At 42.6% G+C, this 21,702-nt stretch overlaps 1 protein-coding gene and 1 pseudogene across 1 annotated transcript in view; one reads left to right on the top strand and one right to left on the bottom strand.

The window, feature by feature from the left end:
* LOC132900986 (E3 ubiquitin-protein ligase TRIM39-like) overlaps positions 1 to 21,702 on the top strand; it is a 145,725-nt gene that overhangs the window by 85,303 nt on the left and 38,720 nt on the right. The gene's annotated exons all lie outside the window — the stretch shown is intronic.
* Positions 1,673 to 21,692, bottom strand: LOC132890015 (serine/threonine-protein kinase D1-like; annotated as a pseudogene).

Genomic DNA, 21,702 nt, shown 5'->3' on the forward strand with positions numbered 1-21,702 from the left:
CACTGGAATATCTCGCTGCGAAACGTGTTCGGTGCATAAAAGACCTTTACTTCAGCCCAGACTGCTCAACGACACCGACAGACTGCTCCAAGTGCAGCCATATTCAAAACAAGCAACAGATCTATGTCAGTTATCTACGTTATGCAAAAACACTCTTTAGCCAACAACACTTAGGCTATTACATGGCCAAAACAGAGAATAGCCGCGGATGCGCACTTGCGCGCCCAAAGACACACTATAGACAGGGCAAACCACTGTTGAGCGCTTATTGTTTCATGATTAACAACCACCACCACACCACACCACACCCCACCCCACGCCACCCCGCTTTTTTTGACAAATCGCACCCTGACTACATGCTTTGCTGTACAATTAAATTAGGCTAAGACATTATAATGCTGACTCGTTTTCAGAATAGTGGAAGTCATAATTTTTCTCCCCCCATTTCTGCGTCCCTGGATGGACACAGCGCCCTTAGCATTTGCCTATATTGCCTATGCCACGGGCCGGCTCTGAGTTACATGCCAACTAAAATGTTTCAAGCATTTTTCTATTTTAATTTTGATAATTATGGCCAACAGCACAAAAAAATCTCATGAGAGAATATTTAATTTTGAGTCTGAGGGGTTTTTTTTTTAATAAAAAGTAAAAATAAATCTGTCTAGTTCAGTACATGTTCAACAAGCATATATGGGCGTACTGATCAGGTGTAATAATCAGACTTTTGACCATATAATGAAGTTATAATGTATTAGCACACAGACTGTAATTTGTCTTAAAGGTGCCCTTCCACCCAAAACGTTTAATACTGGCTCTTTTTGAAATACCATAGTTCACTCTGAGTTGCATATGCATGCGAAAACGTAATTCTACTCCCATTCCCTGTATCAGCTTATGAAAGACAATAGTCGGAAAAACGAGCGAATCTGAAAAAGCCCTACGAACTTACGTTACTTCGAAAATTAGTATTCATGGCCTCGCCCACCTTGGCTTGCGACCGCCCACGGGAAGAAAGTTCGGATTTAAGCACGAGGAGAGATAGCAGAGCCCATCTCGTCAGTAGCTAACGAAGAGGACCTAACAGCAAGTTGAAAACATGTCTGAACAAGTTCGTGCCTGTGTTATTTGTGGCAGTAAGACATCAATGTTGCATTTCTTGCCCAAGATAGAAGAGCTGAAGAAGAAATGGTTGGAATTTATCTTTGGAACACCACCAGCGAAGTAACATCGTCAAAACATCGATGTCGAGACCATAATAGCCAATCAAAACAGTTTTTACAAAAAGACACCAACATCCGCTTGTTCTGACCCACTGGAGGTAGCGTCACAGTGCTGTTAGCCAATCAGAGGTAACACGTTTACATGTCATGAATATTAATGAGTAAGAGCTGAAATCCTGTCGTTCTCCCGTCACCCGCTCCTCCACCAAACTAGAACAGCCTGAAACAGGAGAACCACAGCATTTTTCACCAAAACCGGCTCACAGGGCATTCATTCATACTAGAGACCACCACACAATTAATGAAAAAACGATGCAATGAGACCTTTAAAAGTAACAATTCTACACTTCCTGATGGCTTCTTTCTCTTGTTAGTGCTTTGCATAAGTGACACATTTTATATACACTTACTGTATACTGTATGTTTAAATCAATAAATTAAAAACCCAAATCCAGAGTTTTGCATCATTTTATTAAAAATAGTCAGTGTGCATAAAATGTACATCACATCAGGGCACTGGATTCTGTACAGTCCACAAGCCACAGTCACAGGTCTCCTGATCAAACTGAGGTGTCCAGTGTACGTGTGTGTTAGTGTCCCTGCTCTGTCTGTAGATGTGGAGGGAGACTGAGGCCTTTCTCCTGAGCGTGGCATCTCCAGTGCTCATCATCCGAGTCATGAGTGAGGTAACGGCAACCCAGACGCTGCTCAAACTGACGCAGGTCACACCACAGTTGGAAGTTCTGTAGGCACACATGCACATGAAAACATATTTACAAATTATATTACTGCATCATTTTCACATTTTCTTTCTTTCATTCTGATTCAGCCCAAGTTTTGTTTTGTTTTTTCAGCTTTTTAGTTTTCTTGTTGGACTCGTTGTTGGAAGTAGAAGATCCTCCACAAGTGGGTGCTGCTGTATAACTGTGAATCCTGGCAATATTTTATCCTCTTCAATAGACCCCTTTCACATGACGTCACCGCGCCGCAAGATTTTGTTAGGCGCCATATTGGAAGACCAAGTACATGCACTCACAATATAAAACAAAGTGCGAGCGAGAGTAAAGTGACATGATGGATAATAATTCTGGTTATGTGAGTACATTACCAGCTGCAGAAAGGGCACGGTATGTGGAGAAACTGGCTGTGATTGATGGGTTTGACCCATATGATAAGACTCGCGGCAAGGGAGAATGGAAACATAAGGAGGACCTGACACCAATTCTGCCATCTGTTTGCTATCCAGACATTGTAAACTATTTGTTGTTTACACCCAGTGCCTACACTCAGTGTTCGAACTATGCCGATATTTTCGGGGGGCCCCTTTTTTTCCCTTGGGTGTGTGTGTGCTTGCGCTTGTCTCGGAGTGCGGATCTCCAAACAGATGAGAAGCCTATCTTACGCACATATCACGCGGACTCCACACCTCCACACACGCATCGCGTCTGAAGTCATAACTCATCAGGGGAAATCGTGTCCGCATTGGCATGTTCAAAAAACAACCTCGCGTCAACAATGATACCACACGCAAGGAAAAAAAAAAAACAGTCAGGCTACTCAACAACCAACCTGGCAGCAGCGAGCAAGCCCCAAACCATCCTAAATTATTATTATTATTATTATTATTAAATTGTAGAAGTCTGGGAGGCTTGCTCCTCATGCAGTTATCATCTTGGGGCCACTTTAGCATGTTTTAAATCTGAATTTCTTGCGTTTGCTTACCTCAAAGTGTCCGCAGATCATGCACAGACTTATCCATTATATCCACAGTTTTTTGCCAAGTCTCACACAGGTTTCTTTCAAGTCTACTGTTGGGCCAATAAATCATAAATAAAACAGCTCAGATTTGTTTGTTTAAGTCGTTTGCCACTCCACTTTATTCTCGTGGGTTCACATACCGCTGCCGTTATTATCCCCTTATCACGAGTTTGTTGGTCTTCCAAAATGGCGCAGGGTCTGTTTACTTCTGGTTTCGGGTGACGTCAGTGAAAGGGGTCTATAGTCTTCTCTCTGTCGTTTTGGCTTTTATAAGCACGAAATCAAGCATTGCACGTGGATTGAAAGCACAACACACTGTTTTATAAGTGTGAGGGATTTTAAGGGTTAAAACACTTTACCCTGATTAACTAGAATCACAATCATCTTGTGCCATGGTACTCATAGTGTGATCCCTGAAGCAGAGCCAGATGATCCGTGATTTGTTTTAATATTAGTATAATTTGGTACAGCTGAGGTCTGTAAATTTTTTTTCTCTTTTTTACAGGATCCAAAAAGTTAAACAACAACTGATCTTGTGCATCACGTAAAAATATGTGCGGATGTATAGGATTTACTATCATCAGCTTGCCTTGCCTCGCCTCCACCCCCCATACTGAGACCAGGATTAAAAGGTAATGTTACCTGGAGCCAGGGGTGTCCCATAGCTTTCCCCACACTGAACCTGCGGCGCACCACCACCTGCAGCAGGTTATTAATCAAACTCACCGCTGTGAGAAAAAAGCAGAGAAAATCAGTCATCAGTAAAAGTCAAGTTGATTAATCACAGATTCATCAAAGTTTTCAGCATCAATTTAATCAAGCCAGATGTACATTCAGGTTTCTAGAACAGTCTGAGTTTTATGTCTCACCCTCGAGAGAAATGAGGGCCCACAGATGACGTGGGTACATGAAGCCAGCGTTAGTGATCTGCTGGTGAATGTCTTCATCCTCGTTGAAGGGAAACGTGCCGCTCAGGCTGACATACAGGATCACCCCTACAGCCCACATGTCCAGGGAGCGGTTATAGCCATGGCTGCTGATCACCTCGGGGGCAAGATACGCCGGCGTACCCACCACCGAGCGCCGGAAAGACTTCTCACCGATGATCCGCGCAAAACCAAAGTCACACAGTTTCACCTGAAACACAGACAGTGTGGATATGTTTCAGCTTGTACTGCAAATGTCTGGGGCTTATTTAAATGTAGATATTGATACACTCACTGTGCAAATCATCCTATATCATATAGTAGTACAATAGTAAAAAAGAAAACACCATTTAAATAGACAGGTTCAAAATCCTGTTCCTTGATGACTTCATCCAGTCTACAATCCTACTCTATTACAACTCATAAAACGTTTGAGCCAATAAATCTGTGCTAATACAAGTAAACCATACAGGGAGATTAGGAGCATGGACAGAATCTGATCTCTGCTCGGACATGTTTGGGGAAAGCAGGCACTGGACAAAGCGAGTCAAGAGACACACCTGAGGAAAAGAATCTGGTGAGGCAAGCAGCACGTTCTCAGGTTTAAGGTCACAGTGAGCGATGTGTCTCATGTGCAGGTAGCGCAGAGCCTCCAAAATCTACAGAAACGCCCAGACACACCCAGATATCAACATCTGACATCCAATAGCAAACAAGCATCGTCATGGTGTGGCAAAATATGTAAGGAATAGAACACCTGAAGGTGCGCAGTTACAGGAAAACAAGTACCATACAGTGTCTTGCAAAAGTATTCTCCCTTGGTGTTTGGCCTGTTTTGTCCCATTACAAGCTGGAATTAAAATGGATTTTATGGAAGGTTAGCACCATTTGATTTACACAACATGCCTACAACTTTAAAAGTGAAAACTGTTGTTTTATTGTGACACAAACAATAAAGATGAAAAAACAAAACTGGAGTGTGCATAGGTATTCACCCCCTTTTATACGGTATGAAACCCCTAAATAAGAGCTGTAAAGTTCTTGAATTAAACACTAAGACAAAGGAAATTCTGTAAATGAATATTTCTTTACTTCACTCTCTCGAACACATTACAGATCATGTTATCCGCCTTCTGGCTTCTTCCTCTCTCGCTCCTTCCGCTTCCCACCTTTCTAGCTTACCCCCAAACAGTAAACCTAGCGCCCCCTTGTGGACTGAATTAAACAATGAACATATCATTGTGAATCATGAACATTACAACACTTCCTTTTTTTTAAGTTTAAATTGTGAAATGAAATTATCCACATTATTCAAAGTCAGCGAGATATGATGGGGGCCCTCCGTTCATCCTGACTGGGAATCTGCGGCCAGGTGACTGTGACCCTGGAGGGTCAGGGATTAAGGGCTCTGGAGTTTGTTCAGGAAGGATTTCAGTCCAGTCCATGACGTCTTGTTGACCACTCATGGCTCTTGGATCACGTGACTGGGTAGAGAGATTTCCATTTGCTGTTATGGGTTTGAAGTGGGATGAGTTTCTGGTGATGACATGATTGTTGTTTTTGGCTGTCACCATAGAACCTTTTATGGCAACGATTTTGTATGGGTGGGGGTTGTAGGCAGGGCATAGCTTCCCATCTTTCTTTTGACGACACAGGACGAAGTCACCCACCCTCAATGTCGATGGAGTAATATGGCACATCCTGTCCGCATGTCGTTTCATCCGTTTCTTTGCCAGGGCATCTGCCTGTTGTATTGGTACAGCAGTTGGACACCTGATGGGGACAGGAGAATCAGGTAACTTGATCCGAAGGGGCCTCCCAAATAGCACATCAGCAGGAGCCAGGCCAGTTGAGCAGTGAGGTGTGGCACGATAATTGCGAAGGAAAGCGTACAAAGTCTGTTTCCATGGGCGGCGTTCCACATGTGTTGCATGTATGGCCTTTTCAAGAGTGCGCATGAAATGTTCGGCCTCTGCATTAGCCTGCAGCCAAAGTGGAGTTATTTTCCTATGTCTGAAACCTATGTAAGTTGCAAACTCTGCAAACTCTGAGCTTTGGAAGGGTGGGCCATTATCGGTTTTGACTTCTAGAGGGATCCCCAATGTTGAGAATATTTTGTCAAGTTTGGGAATGGTGGCCCTGGCTGATGTAGATTGCAGAATCTCTACTTCTGGATACCTCGAGTATTCATCAATGACCACCAAAAGGTAATCACCAGAGGGGAATGGACTACAGAAGTCAACACCAACTTTTTCCCATGGTGATGATGGCAACTCAGACATGCAGAGAGGTTCTCGTGTGTGAGTGACGACAACCGCCTGACATAGGATGCAGCCAGCCATCATGGTTTCCACCTGTCTGTCAATGCCAGGGAACCAAACCTTCTCCCTGATCAGTTTCTTTGTTTTGACCAGTCCCTAATGGCCTTCATGCGCAAGTGATATTGCTCTAGACTGTAGAGAGTGGGGTAGAACAATTTTCGTGCCCCGTAGTACAGGGTCATCAGTGGCTGTCACGGTCAGATCATCTTTGACTTTGTGGAATGACTTCAGGGCAGCAACATCGACCCCATCAGCAAAGTCTTGTGTTGTAGACAGCAAGTCCCATGCATTTTGTTTGATAATGTTGATTACTGTGCCTAGTGTGGGGTCAGCCTTTGTTGCCTCCTGAATTTCTGCAAGTGTCATTGCTTTGGGGACAGCAATGACACTCACAGAAACACCTCAGTGACAAAATTGACATATTCTTCCACTTGTTCAGCATTTGAGGCACCCAGAGAGATATGTGACATGTGTGCAGGGTGGCGTGACATGTAATCTGCTGGGTTGTCTTTGCCAGCCTTGTAACGGACTCTGTAGTGGTAAGGTTGGAGACGTAGGCTCCAGCGTTCGATACAAGCAGGCGGCCTAGATTTGGGGTTGTTGAAAATCCATTCCAAAGGTTTGTGGTCACTGACAAGGGTAAATGGTGCCCCATAAAGATACATGTGAAAATGTTCACAGCCCCACACAATAGCAAGGGCCTCGCGTTCCGTTTGTGAGTATTTTTGTTCGATGGGTGACAAAGCTCTGCTTGCATAGCTCATCACTCTGGCTGGTTCATGTGGGCTACATCTCTGCACCAACACGGCTCCAAGGCCCACGGGACTTGCATCCACCACTAGTTCAGTCAGTTTGTATGGGTCAAAGTATGTCATGACTGCATCATTTGACAGGCTTTGTTTCAACTTAGAGAGATTTTTGGTGTTCCTCTGTCCAAGTCCAGCATATATTCTTTTTTGTAAGCTCTCTCAATGGCTGTGTTATGGTGGCGAAATCTTTGATGAAACAGGCACTGTAATTTGCCATGCCAAGAAGACTGCGAACCTCGCCAGCATTGGTTGGTGCAGCTGCATCATGTAGTGCCTGAACTTTTTTTGGATCAGGAGAGAAACCTCCATCTGAGAATGTGTATCCAAAGAAGTCCAGAGTAGTTTGTGCATAGGAGCATTTGGCCTTGTTTAGAGTTAGGTTTTTTTCTTTCAGGCGCTGAAGCGTTGCTCTTAGGGCTGCATCATGGCCAGCCTTCGTTGTGCCGAACACTAAAATATCATCACCCAGATTGATGACTCCTGGGATACCATCTAGGGCTTGCTGAACAGCATTTTGAAATACTTCAGCTGCTGAGGACACTCCAAAACTCAGTCTTTTGTATCATCCTACATGAGTGGAGAATGTTGTGATGTATCGTCATGATGGCTCCAGCTTCAACTGATGATAGCCGCAATTTAAGTCCAATTTTGAGAAGAATCGAGCTCCATTGAGTGCTTGTATTACATCGTCTACTGTAGGTGTAATATGTCTCTCGTTCAATGGCTTGATTTGGTATCCTCATATCTACACAAATGCGCACTGCTTCTGGGTCTTTTGGCTTTGGAACAGGAACAATGGGAGAAACCCAAGGAGTGGGCCCGTCCACCTTCTCAATGATGTCAAGTGCCTCTAAACGTTCTAATTCGGCTTCAATTCGCTTCCTGACATGAATTGGCACTCTTCTGTGAGGTTGCGTGACTGGAGGAACATTTCTTTATATGTAGCTTGACTTGAAAGTCCTTTAATTTTCCTATCCTGTGGAAAAGGTCAGCATACTCGGTGAGGAGATCTTCCCCTGTATTTGACTTTGTATGGTGAGAAGTTTCTGTGAGTTGCACTGATTGCTGTGGCGTAAGGAGTGTGTTGGCGATTTTGATCAGTCCCAACTGACTGGCAGTGTCATAGCCAAGTAAGCTACCATTGTTGCCTCAGAGTACATGGAAAGTGGCAGTTGTGAACTTTGACTTGGATTCTATTAGTGAATTAAATTTCCCTACGGTAGGTAGGGGCTTGCATGAACTGTAGGGAAAAATAGGAACTGTACATTTGGTGAGTGGGGGTTGATGTCTCAGTGTTCGATAAGTTGCTTCATCAATGATATTCACAGTTGCCCCAGAATCAAGCATTACTCTTACATTGCAGTCACTAATTTTTACTTTTGCATGTGGGAGATTTGTTTTTGATCAACCAACTGTGTACACATACTGCTCAGAGGACTCTGTGTCTGCATTGCCTGCTGCTTGAGGTGTGGTGTTGCCATCTTCACCGTTGTGTGCACGTAGTGCACTCTGTCTCCCTCTGGTGTTATTTGTTGGATGCGTAGAGTGACAGCATTTGCTAAAATGTCCTTGCCTCCCACACACGTTGCATGTTTTTCCCTGTGCTGGGCACACCGTGCCCTCCCGGTGAGGAAAGGGGCCAGAACAGTTGTAGCATCTTTTCTTTTCCTGCCCTCTTCTCATTTCTATAGCCATAACGTCGTCTTGTGAATGTTCTGCTGTTCCCTGTCGTGTTTGTTCCATGCCTGATGCTTGGATTTCAGCAAGTTCCATGGTCCTGCCGAGTAACAGCAGGTCCTTCAATTTCAGCTCTGGTTTCTGTAGTGCTTGACGCCGCAATTTATTGCTCGTGCACGTCTGAATTATCATGGTTTTGATCTCTCTTTCAGTATCAGGAAAATTGCAGGTTGCTGCTAAGTGCCGTAGTCTCACATGATAGGAGTCAAGTGTTTCTCCTGTTAGTTGTTTAGCCTGTCTGAATTTGTATGTCTCATACTCGATGTTGATTTGAGGAGAGAAGTACTCACTGGGTGCTTTCGTCACTTTTTCGTAGTCCTCCACCTCTCCGGTGTCTGTGAGTGTGTCAAAGATGTCCTGTACTCTCTCTCCGGCATAATGCAAAAGCATTGCACGTTTCCGTGTATCATCCTTTATATCCAGTGCAATTAGAAAGTTTTCAAATCGCTGCAGCCACTTCTTCCATCGGATGGATGCATTTTGTTCCTCATCTACATCAAAACTAGGGAAAGGTGGTAATGCTGCAGCCATGTTTCATCTTTTGTATCCCATCCTCGTCGCCAGTATAAAGTTCTTGAATTAAACACTAAGACAAAGGAAATTCTGTAAATGAATATTTCTTTACTTCACTCTCTCGAACACATTACAGATTATGTTATCCGCCTTCTGGCTTCTTCCTCTCTCGCACCTTCCGCTTCCCACCTTTCTAGCTTACCCCCAAACAGTAAACCTAGCGCCCCCTTGTGGACTGAATTAAACAATGAACATAACATCATTGTGAATCATGAACATTACAAGAGCTGGTCCAACCAATTCACTTCACAAGTCACATAATTAGTTGATTAAGATTTACCTGTGTGCAATCAAAGTGTCACATGATCTGTCACATGACATCTATATAAATCCACCTGTTCTGGAAGGACCCTGACTCTGCAACAGTACTAAGCAAGCAACATGGAAACCAAGGAGCCTCCAAACAGGTCAGAGACAAAGTTGTGAAATCAGTATAGATCAGGGTTGGGTTATAAAAAAAAATATCCCAAACTTTGAATATCCCACAGAGCACCATTAAATCCATTATAAGAACATGGAAAGAATATGTCACCACTACAAACCTGACAAGAGAATGGTGGTGGTGTGGTTAGCGCTGTCGCCTCACAGCAAGAAGGTCCTGGGTTCGAGCCCAGTGGCCAGTGAGGGCCTTTCTGTGTGGAGTTTGCATGTTCTCCCCATGTCAGCGTGGGTTTCCTCCGGGTGCTCCGGTTTCCCCCACAGTTCAAAGACATGCAGTTAGGTTAAAATGGGATGGCCTTGGGCTGAAGTGCCCTTGAGCAAGATACTTAACCCCTGACTGCTCCCCGGGTGCTGTAGTGTGGCTGCCCACTGCTCTGGGTGTGTGCGCGCGCGTGTTCACTGCTTCAGATGGGTTAAATGCAGAGGATGAATCTCACTGTGCTTGAAGTGTGCATGTGACAAACAAAGGTTTCTTCTTTCTGCTGCTTCTTCTTCTTGAAAGAGAAGGCCACCCGCCAAAGTTCACAGACCAGACAAAGAGGGCATTTGATGCAACAAAGACACCAAAGATAACACTGAAGGAGCTGCAAAGACCCACAGTGGAGATGGGAGTATCTGTCCATAGAACCACTTTAAGCCATACACTCCACAGAATGGGGCTGTATAGAAACGGGGCCAGAAAAAAGCCATTGCTTAAGAAAACACATTTCGAGTTTGCCTAACAACATGCGGCAGACTCTCCAAACACATGGAAGAAGATTATCTGGTCAGATGAGACTAAACTTGATCGTTTTGGCCATCATGGGAAATGCTATGTGTGGCACAAACCCAACACCCTGAGAATACCATTCCCACAGTGAAGCATGGTGGTAGCAGCATCATGCTGTGGGGATATTTTTCATCTGCAGGGACAGGAAAGCTGGTCAGGACTGAAGGAAAGGTGGATGGCACTAAATACAGGGCAATTCTGAAGGAAAACCTGTTTGAGTCAGCCAGAGGTTTGAGACTTGACGAAGGTTCACGTTCCAGCAGGACAGTGACCCTAAACATACTGCTAAAGCTACATTGGAGTGGTTTAAAGGGAAACATTTAAATGTCTTGGAATGGCCATGTCAAAGCCCAGACCTCAATCCAATTGAGAATCTGTGGTCAGACTTGAAGATTGCTGTTCACCAGCGGAACCCATCCAACTTGAAGGAGTTGGAGCAGTTTTGCCTTGACAAAACTTGACAAACACCAAGGGGGATGAATACTTTTGCAAGACACTGTATCTTATCCTTTCTAAATTAAGACCAGGAACATCCATAGTGCTACAGATTCCAGTGTTTTCCTGGTTTAATACTTAAATAACAAGAGCTTGAGAATCGGTATCTGAGTGGTGGTGTGGAGTAAACACAATAGAATAGTTTCCATTTCAGACTGATAATTAAAATAATAATAAAACATCTGATTATAATATAGCACAGATTTCCATGGCTACCTGCATAACAAGGAAGCGTGTGGTGCATTCAGGAAGACGTCCGTTCTCGTTGGACAGAATCATCTCCAGCATGTCGCTATGGAGCTTCTCCATGATGACAAAAGTCCGCTCAGGTGTCTCGAACATGCCTTCAAGTACAATGACTCCAGGATTGGACAGACTCTGGACACACAAACATACAGCATTCACGAGGCAATATAGCAATCATTTTCTGAAACTAATTCCACTATAAAGAACACACTCATTCAACAGACCGGCAGTATTGCCACCTCATTTTTGCTCTGTCTCTCCTGCTTGGCCGGGAAGCGAGTTTTATCAATGACCTTAATGGCTACTGGTCGTCCCGTCTGCCTGTGAGTACCTGCACACAAACCCAACTCTCTGTACATGGCCAGCTCGTAATGGACTAACAGTGTAGATTAGTAATCACTCTGAATGAACACCTTACCTCCGTACACCACTCAAAACTGACCTGATCCCAACACTTCATCAGAGAAAACCTGATACAGCAAACTAATATCCTGAGAAACACCCATAACAGTGTTAGCCCACACAGAATACAGGTATTTCCTGCAACAGCTATACGAGAATAAATACTCACCTGGATTTCTTCACTGATGGCTTGATCATCTAGATAAATAACAAACAGCAAAACTTTATTCTCAAGCAATTTTTTTTCTGTTCTCACTCATTACATTCACCAATCCTTAAACTTCAGTGATTAATGCACACTGTGCTTTCCTCTATAAATATGGATCAAAAATAATTTTATTATATATATATATATATATATATATATATATATATATATATATATATATATATATATATATATATATATATAAAAAGAGACATAGTGGGCCTAAAGTGTGAAAGTGGACTCATAGATTATCATTTAATTCTAATCTGATTTGCGTATTTAGTAGTTTTCAATACTTTTGCATCATTTCATTTACAGAACATGCCTACAACTTTGAAGATGTGATTTTTTTTTTTTTAAATTGTGAAGCAAACAACAAATCGCCAGATTTGACCTAGACACAGAAACGCTGTGTCCAGGTCCACTGCCGCTGTTTCCCAAATGCAGGACAGTCCAATCTTAGACACCGCCACTCTCAACCAGTCAGAAAGAACAAAACAACAATCTCTTTCTTCCGGTCAAATCTGGCGGGCGTTTAAACTGTTGAAGATGGGGGGGGGGGGGGGGGGGGGGGGGTCGGAGATGCTCGACACACCACTGGAAAGTTGGGAGCACTTCAAAGGGGTTTTTAGTGTGTGGTGCAAAACAAATGGTCACTTTTACTGTGAAGAATTCCAGAACCGTTGAAAAAGCTAATAAGAACATCAGGCCTGGACAGCCATTGTATGATGCCAAGTTTACGTACTCCTACGTGCGCTTTGAGTGCAAACACCTTTGATGACCTTTACTTAGTTGATGTACACTAAGGCCGGTAACATACAGGGCCCTTGGCCCATTTTTTATTGATATTAATGTAAGATCAGTAAATGAATAAATACATACATGTGTCAAAATTACGGCTCTCTTCGAGTATGGACATGGAAGGATTTTTCTTTTCGTTTACATGAATGTGCATACACAAATAGACCGTCATACTTGAATAAAGTACATAAGCACATGTATGCACACATCAGTGCAGAAATGTAGTGCCACGGCACAACTTGACACGTATTGGTGTCCTGCAGATGTTCTATATATGGAAAATGTAATAATTTTTTTTTATCTATGCGCTATATACCGGCATATTTTACAACAAGTTGTAGTTTCCTAATTAACCATTTTTTTGAGGAGAAAGCGTGCCCGGTACCCGCAAGTAAGAACATTATTTTAGGGAAATAGCGGCGGTGCCCACAAGTAAGATTTATTTTAGGGAAACAGCGGCGGTGTGCCCGCAAGCAAGATATTTATTTTAGGGAAACAGCGGCAGTGTCCTTAGCCTCAGCCAAACAGAAAACTTCAACGTGCATAACTATTCACCCCCCTAATGTCAGTACTTTGTAGAGCCACTTTTGCTGCAATTATAGCTGCAAGTAATTTGGATAAGTCTCTATGAGCTTGCCACACCTAGCTACTGGGATTTTTGTCCATTCCTCAAGGAAAAACTGCTCCAGCTCCTTCAAGTTGGATGGGCTCCACTGGTGAACAGCAATCTTCAAGTCTGACCACAGATTCTCAGTTGGATTGGGGTCTGGGCTTTGACTAGGCCATTCCAACACATTTAAATGTTTCTCTTTAAACCACTCCAGTGTAGTCTTAGCAGTATGTTTAGGGTCATTGTCCTGCCGCAACGTGAGCCTTCGTCCAAGTCTCAAACCTCTGGCCGACTCAAACAGGTTTTCCTCCAGAATTGCCCTGTATTTAGTGCCATCCATGTTTCCTTCAGTCCTGACCAGCTTTCCTGTCCCCGCAGATGAAAAATATCCTCACAGCATGATGCTGCCACCACTATGCTTCACTGTAGGAATGGTGTTCTCAGGGTGTTGGGTTTGCGCCACACATGGCATTTCCCATGATGGCCAAAATGATCAAGTTTAGTCTCATCTGAGCAGAGAATCTTCTTCCATGTGTTTGGGGAGTCTACCACATGCTGTTGGGCAAACTCCAAACGTGTTTTCTTAAGCAATGACTTTTTTCTGGCCACTCTTCCATGAAGCCCCATTCTGTGGAATGTACGACTTATTGGGATTCTATGGATAGATATTCCAGTCTCTGCTGTGGAACTCTGCAGCTCCTTCCGGGTTACCTTTGGTCTCTGTTCTGCCTCTCTGATTAATGCCCTCTTTGCTTGGTCCATGAGTTGTGGTGGGCGGCCCTCTCTTGGCAGGTTTGTTGTGGTACCATGCTCTTTCCATTTGATGATGATGGATTTGATGGTGCTCCGGGGTATCATTAAAGATTTGGATTTTTTTTTTAAAGAACCCAACCCTGACTTGTACTTCTCAACAACTTTGTCCCTGACTTGTTGGGAGAGCTCCTTAGTCTTCATGGTGTTATTTGGTTAGTGGTGCCTCTTGCTTAGTGGTGTTGCAGCCTCTGGGGCCTTTCAGAATAGGTGTATTATATACAACCCGATTCCAAAAAAGATGGGACAAAGTACAAATTGTAAATTAAAACAGAGTGCAATAATTTACAAATCTCAAAAACTGATATTGTATTCACAATAGAACATAGACAACATATCAAATGTCGAAAGTGAGACATTTTGAAATTTCATGCCAAATATTGGCTCATTTGAAATTTCATGACACCAACACATCTCAAAAAAGTTGGGACAGGGGCAATAAGAGGCTGGAAAAGTTAAAAGGTACAAAAAAGGAACAGATGGAGGACCAAATTGCAACTCATTAGGTCAATTGGCAATAGGTCATTAACATGACTGGGTATAAAAAGAGCATCTTGGAGTGGCAGCGGCTCTCAGAAGTAAAGATGGGAAGAGGATCACCAATCCCCCCAATTCTGCGCCGACAAATAGTGGAGCAATATCAGAAAGGAGTTCAACAGTGTAAAATTGCAAAGAGTTTGAACATATCATCATCTACAGTGCATAATATCATCAAAAGATTCAGAGAATCTGGAAGAATCTCTGTGTGTAAAGGTCAAGGCCGGAAAACCATACTGGGTGCCCGTGATCTTCGGGCCCTTAGACGGCACTGCATCACATACAGGCATGCTTCTGTATTGGAAAATCACAAAATGGGCTCAGGAATATTTCCAGAGAACATTATCTGTGAACACAATTCACCGCACCATCCGCCGTTGCCAGCTAAAACTCTATAGTTCAAAGAAGAAGCCGTATCTAAACATGATCCAGAAGCGCAGACGTCTTCTCTGGGCCAAAGCTCATTTAAAATGGACTGTGGCAAAGTGGAAAACTGTTCTGTGGTCAGACGAATCAAAATGTGAAGTTCTTTATGGAAATCAGGGACGCCGTGTCATTCGGACTAAAGAGGAGGACGACCCAAGTTATCAGCACTCAGATCAGAAGCCTGCATCTCTGATGGTATGGGGTTGCATTAGTGCGTGTGGCATGGGCAGCTTACACATCTGGAAAGGCACCATCAATGCTGAAAGGTATATCCAGGTTCTAGAGCAACATATGCTCCCATCCAGACGACGTCTCTTTCAGGGAAGACCTTGCATTTTCCAACATGACAATGCCAAACCACATACTGCATCAATTACAGCATCATGGTTAGATACAAGAAGGGTCCGGGTACTGAACTGGCCAGCCTGCAGTCCAGATCTTTCACCCATAGAAAACATTTGGCGCATCATAAAACAGAAGATATGACAAAAAAGACCTAAGACAGTTGAGCAACTAGAATCCTACATTAGACAAGAATGGGTTAACGTTCCTATCCCTAAACTTGAGCAACTTGTCTCCTCAGTCCCCAGACGTTTACAGACTGTTGTAAAGAGAAAAGGGGATGTCTCACAGTGGTAAACATGGCGTTGTCCCAACATTTTTGAGATGTGTTGTCATGAAATTTAAAAATCACCTAATTTTTCTCTTTAAATGATACATTTTCTCAGTTTAAACATTTGATGTGTCATCTACGTTCTATTCTGAATAAAATATGGAATTTTGAAACTTCCACATCATTGCATTCCGTTTTTATTTACAATTTGTACTTTGTCCCAACTTATTTGGAATCGGGGTTGAACCAACAGATCATGTGACACTTGATCTGTTGGTATATAATACACAGGTGGACTTTATTTCACTAATTATGTGACTTAAAGTAAATGGTTGCACCAGAACTTTTTAGGGGCTTCATAGCAAATGGGGTGAATATATATATACACACGCCAATTTTCAGTTTTTTATTTATATTTTTCTCTTCATTTCACTTCACCAACTTAGACTATTTTGTGCAGAACCATTACATAAAATTCAATTAAAAAAAAACAAACATTTAAATTTCAGGTTGTAATGTAACAAAATGGGGAAACGCCGGGGGGGGGGGGAATAATTTTGCAAGGCACCGTAATAAGTAAGGAATGAAACACTTTGGGGCATGCTGTAATAGGAAAATAATCAATGACAGGCTGGTGTAACTGTTACAGCTCTGAATTTGACCCACACCCCAAACAGCACTTACCTCTTCTACCACAAAAATGTTTCAACAATTACATTTTTAATTATTAAAGAATGGCACGTCATGCTTTTTAACTGTTACTCTAGTTAGAAACAAGTTACTTCCTGCTAGCACTTGTAGGTGTTATAGTCACTCCTTCACCAGCCTCTCTTTCAGCTTGTGCAAGAGAAACCACAAAGTGTAACATCCTCTGGCTTGTAGACTTGTTGGAACATTTGCTGACCATTACAAAGCTCTGACACAAACCCTAACCCTTACAGAAAATTTCACATTTTTCTTTGATAACTAACAAAGTCTTAGGTTTTGTAGAGTATCCACCATACAAGTCTCTGTGAAAGAGCCATTACTATAATAATACTAGTGTAACAGAATGATTGCATTAAATATAAAGATATTGCACTTGAATTACAGCCACAGCTGCTGTTATGGAAAAGTAAGCAACACCCTTATGACCAGTCAGATTTAAAAATTTAAACGGTACTGTCGTCCAAGTGTTTTTTTTTTTTATTTACTTATTTGCGCCATTAAACCTTGCAGCACCAGTGCAGAACTAAAGAAGCAAACATGTCTCGGTTGCTTGACTGCATTTGGGTTAAAGTGGAAAGTGCTGTAATTTTTATTTTTTGGAAAGGTTTTAATTTTGGGTGTAATAATATTATGGGACATTTAGGAATACCTGGAATAAGTTCATATAAACAATTTGTGTGCATGTGTGTGTGTGTGTGTGTGTGTGAGTGAGTGAGTGAGTGAGTGAGTGAGTGAGTGAGAGAGAGAGAGAGACCTGCAGGCCCTGCTGTGCTGAGGCCAATGCTCTGTAAAGGCATGAGCGCGAGTCTGACGGCCGACTCCCAGGCTGCTCCTTCTGTATTTGCGAACACACAGTAGACCACAGAACTCGTCAGCAGCTCAAATGAATGACCAGCGTCATCCGACTGCACAGTAACAGTGAGCTGAGATTAACCTCGAACCTGCAGCACTTCAGACAGCGGCAGCTCCTGTACAGCAAGGAGGAAGGATTAGGAACAATGTGTGACAGCTTATGAGAGCCAAACACAGAACATTTACGTTTTTAAAGATGCCATATGAGATAAACAACAAATTATGTTATTTTATATATATATATATATATATATATATATATATATATATATATATATATATATATATATATATATATATAGAGTGGACATACTAAAAAGGATATGTTAGATTTTTGCGAAGTGAGGAAGAGAACACCTGAGTGGGGGGCATGATGTTATTGGAAAATTATCGAAGGCGGAGTGGTGTGTGGGAGAGTTACTGTTAAAACCCATAAAATGATCATTCTGCATTATACACCAGTTAGTTCCATTTGACTAATTTGACTGGTCACGCAGTTTACCAAGAGTGCCCATATTTCCAATAAATGCACTGGGACATTTCACTGCATTGACCACTCTGCTTGTCTGTGTCCACCACGTAAATTACACTTCCTATTTTGAAACCGTTACTGCAGTGGTGTTCGTGACATCAACAACAAACATGGCAAAAATGACACTTTTCAGGAATATAACTTTTGGCTTAAAATATGAAAGCTCATCAGATGAAGATGAAAAAGAATACAGGATGCCGATTTTACCTGAAGTACTTTTAACGGGAATGTACGAATCAACTAATGTGAGCTAGGTAGCCAGTTACCTGATGTGCTATAAAGTGAGTGTGGCTTCTTTGGGATCAAAAAGAAACACAGTGTTTGGCCATACTGGCGTTGAGTAGTACATATATCGGATATATTCCATTCAGCTAGCATGATATTGAATAAGTCGAAGATGAGTTCAATATTATGCTAGCTGAATGGAATATATCTGATATACCATGAAAAAAGCCAGCCAATATTATTAATAAGTCCCGGGTATGATTTTAAACTGCAACCACTTGAGAGTCTCAGGTCCAGGAGGACTTGAGCATTGGGGGAAGTGGAGTTACCCCTTAATCACCATTGCCCCCAGGTCCGCTCTGACCCGGAGTGGCTTCCAGCTATGGGTTAAATAGTACATCACCAATAAGGCGCTGGCAGCAGGGCACTTTTCGGTGCAGTGAACCCAACAGGGTCAATGGTACACCACTAGATGGCATGCAGAAGTGCCACTGAAATGGCCTACGGATGGCATCATTCGGCAAGTCAGTTGTCACTGTGGGGCAACTTCTATACCTGTCAGGTCTGTGGCACTTTTGTGCACCAATTGGCATCAGGTCTGGAGGTCCAGAGACAACACGATGGAGGCATGACATTGTTTGTGTGACCTTACTGTGCAACTCTCTTTTTCAGTTTTTCGATGTCTGTTGGTATGTTTTTCTCTTGTAAATCTACGAGAAAAATAACTAATGTAGTTTTGGGAGTCTTTTGGGTGTTCAATGCATCTTTCTCTTTCCCAGCGAACAAAGAAATGCTTCTGTGCATGCGCAGCAGAAACCTGTCACTGAATATTTGTATCAGCTCCAATGTGTGACATGTTGTCTTGACAACCATGCAATATAAACCATATTCAACGCTCATTCTCCATTGGGTAGAGTGACGTAATGCACATAGGATAAACGATATGCTAGCAATACTGCATGCTATCAAACCAAATGAATGAAACCTGCTAGAAGGGAATAGAACACGTTTTTATTCCATCGAAAAAGTGCCCTGTATGTATAATAATCAATATTAATGTCTTGCTTATAGAACCGTTGTATAAAAGTAATATTGCACTCGTAATTGTGTGGTTATACTGAATAATCAGCACAGCTGTAATTACCTATTGCACTTGGCCTGCAGGCTGGTACCTACACAGAACCAGTAGATATTCATTATAATCACACTCTTGCTTGTATGATACTGCTTAAATAACGCATCCTGAAGTGTTTCATTCCTCTAATATCACATCTGCTATTATGGAAAATTAATCAACACCTTCTGACCAATCAGATTTGAGAATTGAATAGTGCTGTAGTATAAGGTACAATAACGTTCTGGGAGGTTGTGTGATTCACAGGGAATACAAAGCACCTTGTAGTACTTGTTGCTGTTCTCGTTCTGGTACAGTGTGATGCTTTTCCCATCTAGAACCCAGTAGTGCCTTTTTCTCTGTAAGACAAACCGAACTGATGTTCATTATCTAACATTTACAAATCTACACAATTTTCCCCTGACAACAAATGTCAGTGTGTTCTTCTGGTGTGTGTATTAGTGTTCACTCACCAGTGTATCTACATTGGTATGGTGCAACAGCCAGCCTTTCTTCAATATTCCACTGGATCTCCTCTTAGTTTGTTTAACTGACTGCACCACCCTCATCAAGGGGATATTACTGCTGAAACATGGACTGAAAGACAGACAGGGACAGAGAGAAGAGATGGATGGCTGGCGAGTGTAGTGTTTATGCAGGATACATGATGTACTGTATAAACACTAAATGTAATATTAGTACAGACTATAGTACTGTACTATAGTCCATGATGTGTGGTTACCCGATTGGTGGTTGTTCGGCAGAGTCCTCAACGTGAGGTCGCGCTTTAAAGGGATACTCTTCATAAATAGCGTTGACTGTTACCACAGCAATGTCCTCCTCAGATTCAGGCTTCTGGTTTGAGTTGCTCTCTGTGCGAGATGGGTGGGAGAAAGCATGTGGTTTGTCACTTCTTGTGTTAACTGGAAGTGTGTGTGGGTTCTGACTCTTCAAAAAAAAAAAAAATTTAATTTTGGTTACAATAAATTGCCCCTAGGAGTGAATGTGTGTGTGATGGGTCTTAATTCCTTTCCAGGGGGCATTCCTGCCTCGGTAGACTCTAGATCTATTGTGGCCCTGACCAGGATAAACCACTTACTGAAGATGAACGAATAATGAGTCACAACATCGCGAAAAAAATAAGGCTGGACATAAAACTAAACCAAATTCATCTCCCACAAACCCCAACAAAAATGCAACCTGTGGCTCCCCCCAAACACTAAGCCAAACTTACGCCAATTGAGGTTTTTCACCTGACGTCACAGGGTCACGTGACGCCCCGGTGTCCGCCATTTTGAAGGTCAAGCTAGCTAATGTCAACATCATAGTAGCTAGTATGTTACTGTAGCAGTGTTTACGTTCAGTCATTTGGATGACTGTTAAAACATTTCAGTCTCAAGTTTTTCCTTTACTGTATTTACTAGTTTACTGAGCGAGCGCGCTCGGGCAGGCTGGGAGCGAGCGCGCTAGCTCAGTAAACTAGTAAATGAAAAACTTGATACTGAAAGGTTTTAACAGTCATCCAAATGACTGAACGTAAACATTGCTACAGTAACATACTAGCTACTATGTTGTTGACATTAGCTAGTGCTAACAGCTAGCTGCTAGTACACTGCTACAACACAGACACCGACTCTAATAATACAGTTCTTGGTCATTGCCTGGTAACAGCAAATTTATAACGGGCCATGTCTCAACAGACTAAGAAGTTATTTCAATGACATTTAATAACATTTTGTTTATCCTGAGGACCGAAAGTAAATGAAAATGTGAACAAACCTTAGCTGTAATAAGATGGCGACCACCGGCTCCAGGGACGACCCACTGATGTAGGCATGTTACCCAGCGTGACACAATTTGTAGGTATCCAAACTCATACACTTTCAGATCAATACCTGTGTATGGCGATGGGTTTTTAACGACATAGGTATACAGATCATGTGGGCCGAAGTCAGGTAAAGACGAGGGCTTCGTGTACTTCCGTACGTCAGTGAACAATCCTGGTGGAAGCAGGTAAACGTCGTTCTCCAAGCCTGCTAACCTCAATTTTTGCAAATACCTCTCCCTCTGCTCGCCCTGTAAATGCCCTACGTCGCTGGATAGTGAAGGTGTTTTCTGCATCTCGCTCCTTTTTCTTTTATGTTTTTCGTTTGTCGCCTTCCTCGCATTCAAACTGATTCGAGCCATGACGTCCAAAATGGCAGCCTCACATGACTTGGTCACGTGGGTGAAAAACCTCAATACGTTTCATTCAACGCCCCAACGTTACCCCAACGTCAATTACGTAACTAATGGGAATCGCAGCGTAGCCTACCTTCCAAAGTCCAAAGCGCACCGAAAAGTTCCAGGTCAATTTAACCGGATCGAGCCCCCACATATCATGGTCACCTGACTCAAGGCAGCCACAACATAAAGGGGAGACCACACAGTTGCTCCAATTAACGAAAGATATTTATTCAAATAAACTATGTACAAAAATCAGGGAATAAGAGATAAAGCAAGACTATAATATATATCAACATAGTAAAGTGCAAAAAAACAAACCAAACCATAAACCATAGCCCGCTCC

This window comes from Neoarius graeffei, chromosome 1, assembly GCF_027579695.1.
Source record: "Neoarius graeffei isolate fNeoGra1 chromosome 1, fNeoGra1.pri, whole genome shotgun sequence".
In the NCBI taxonomy this organism is placed as follows: Eukaryota; Metazoa; Chordata; class Actinopteri; order Siluriformes; family Ariidae; genus Neoarius; species Neoarius graeffei.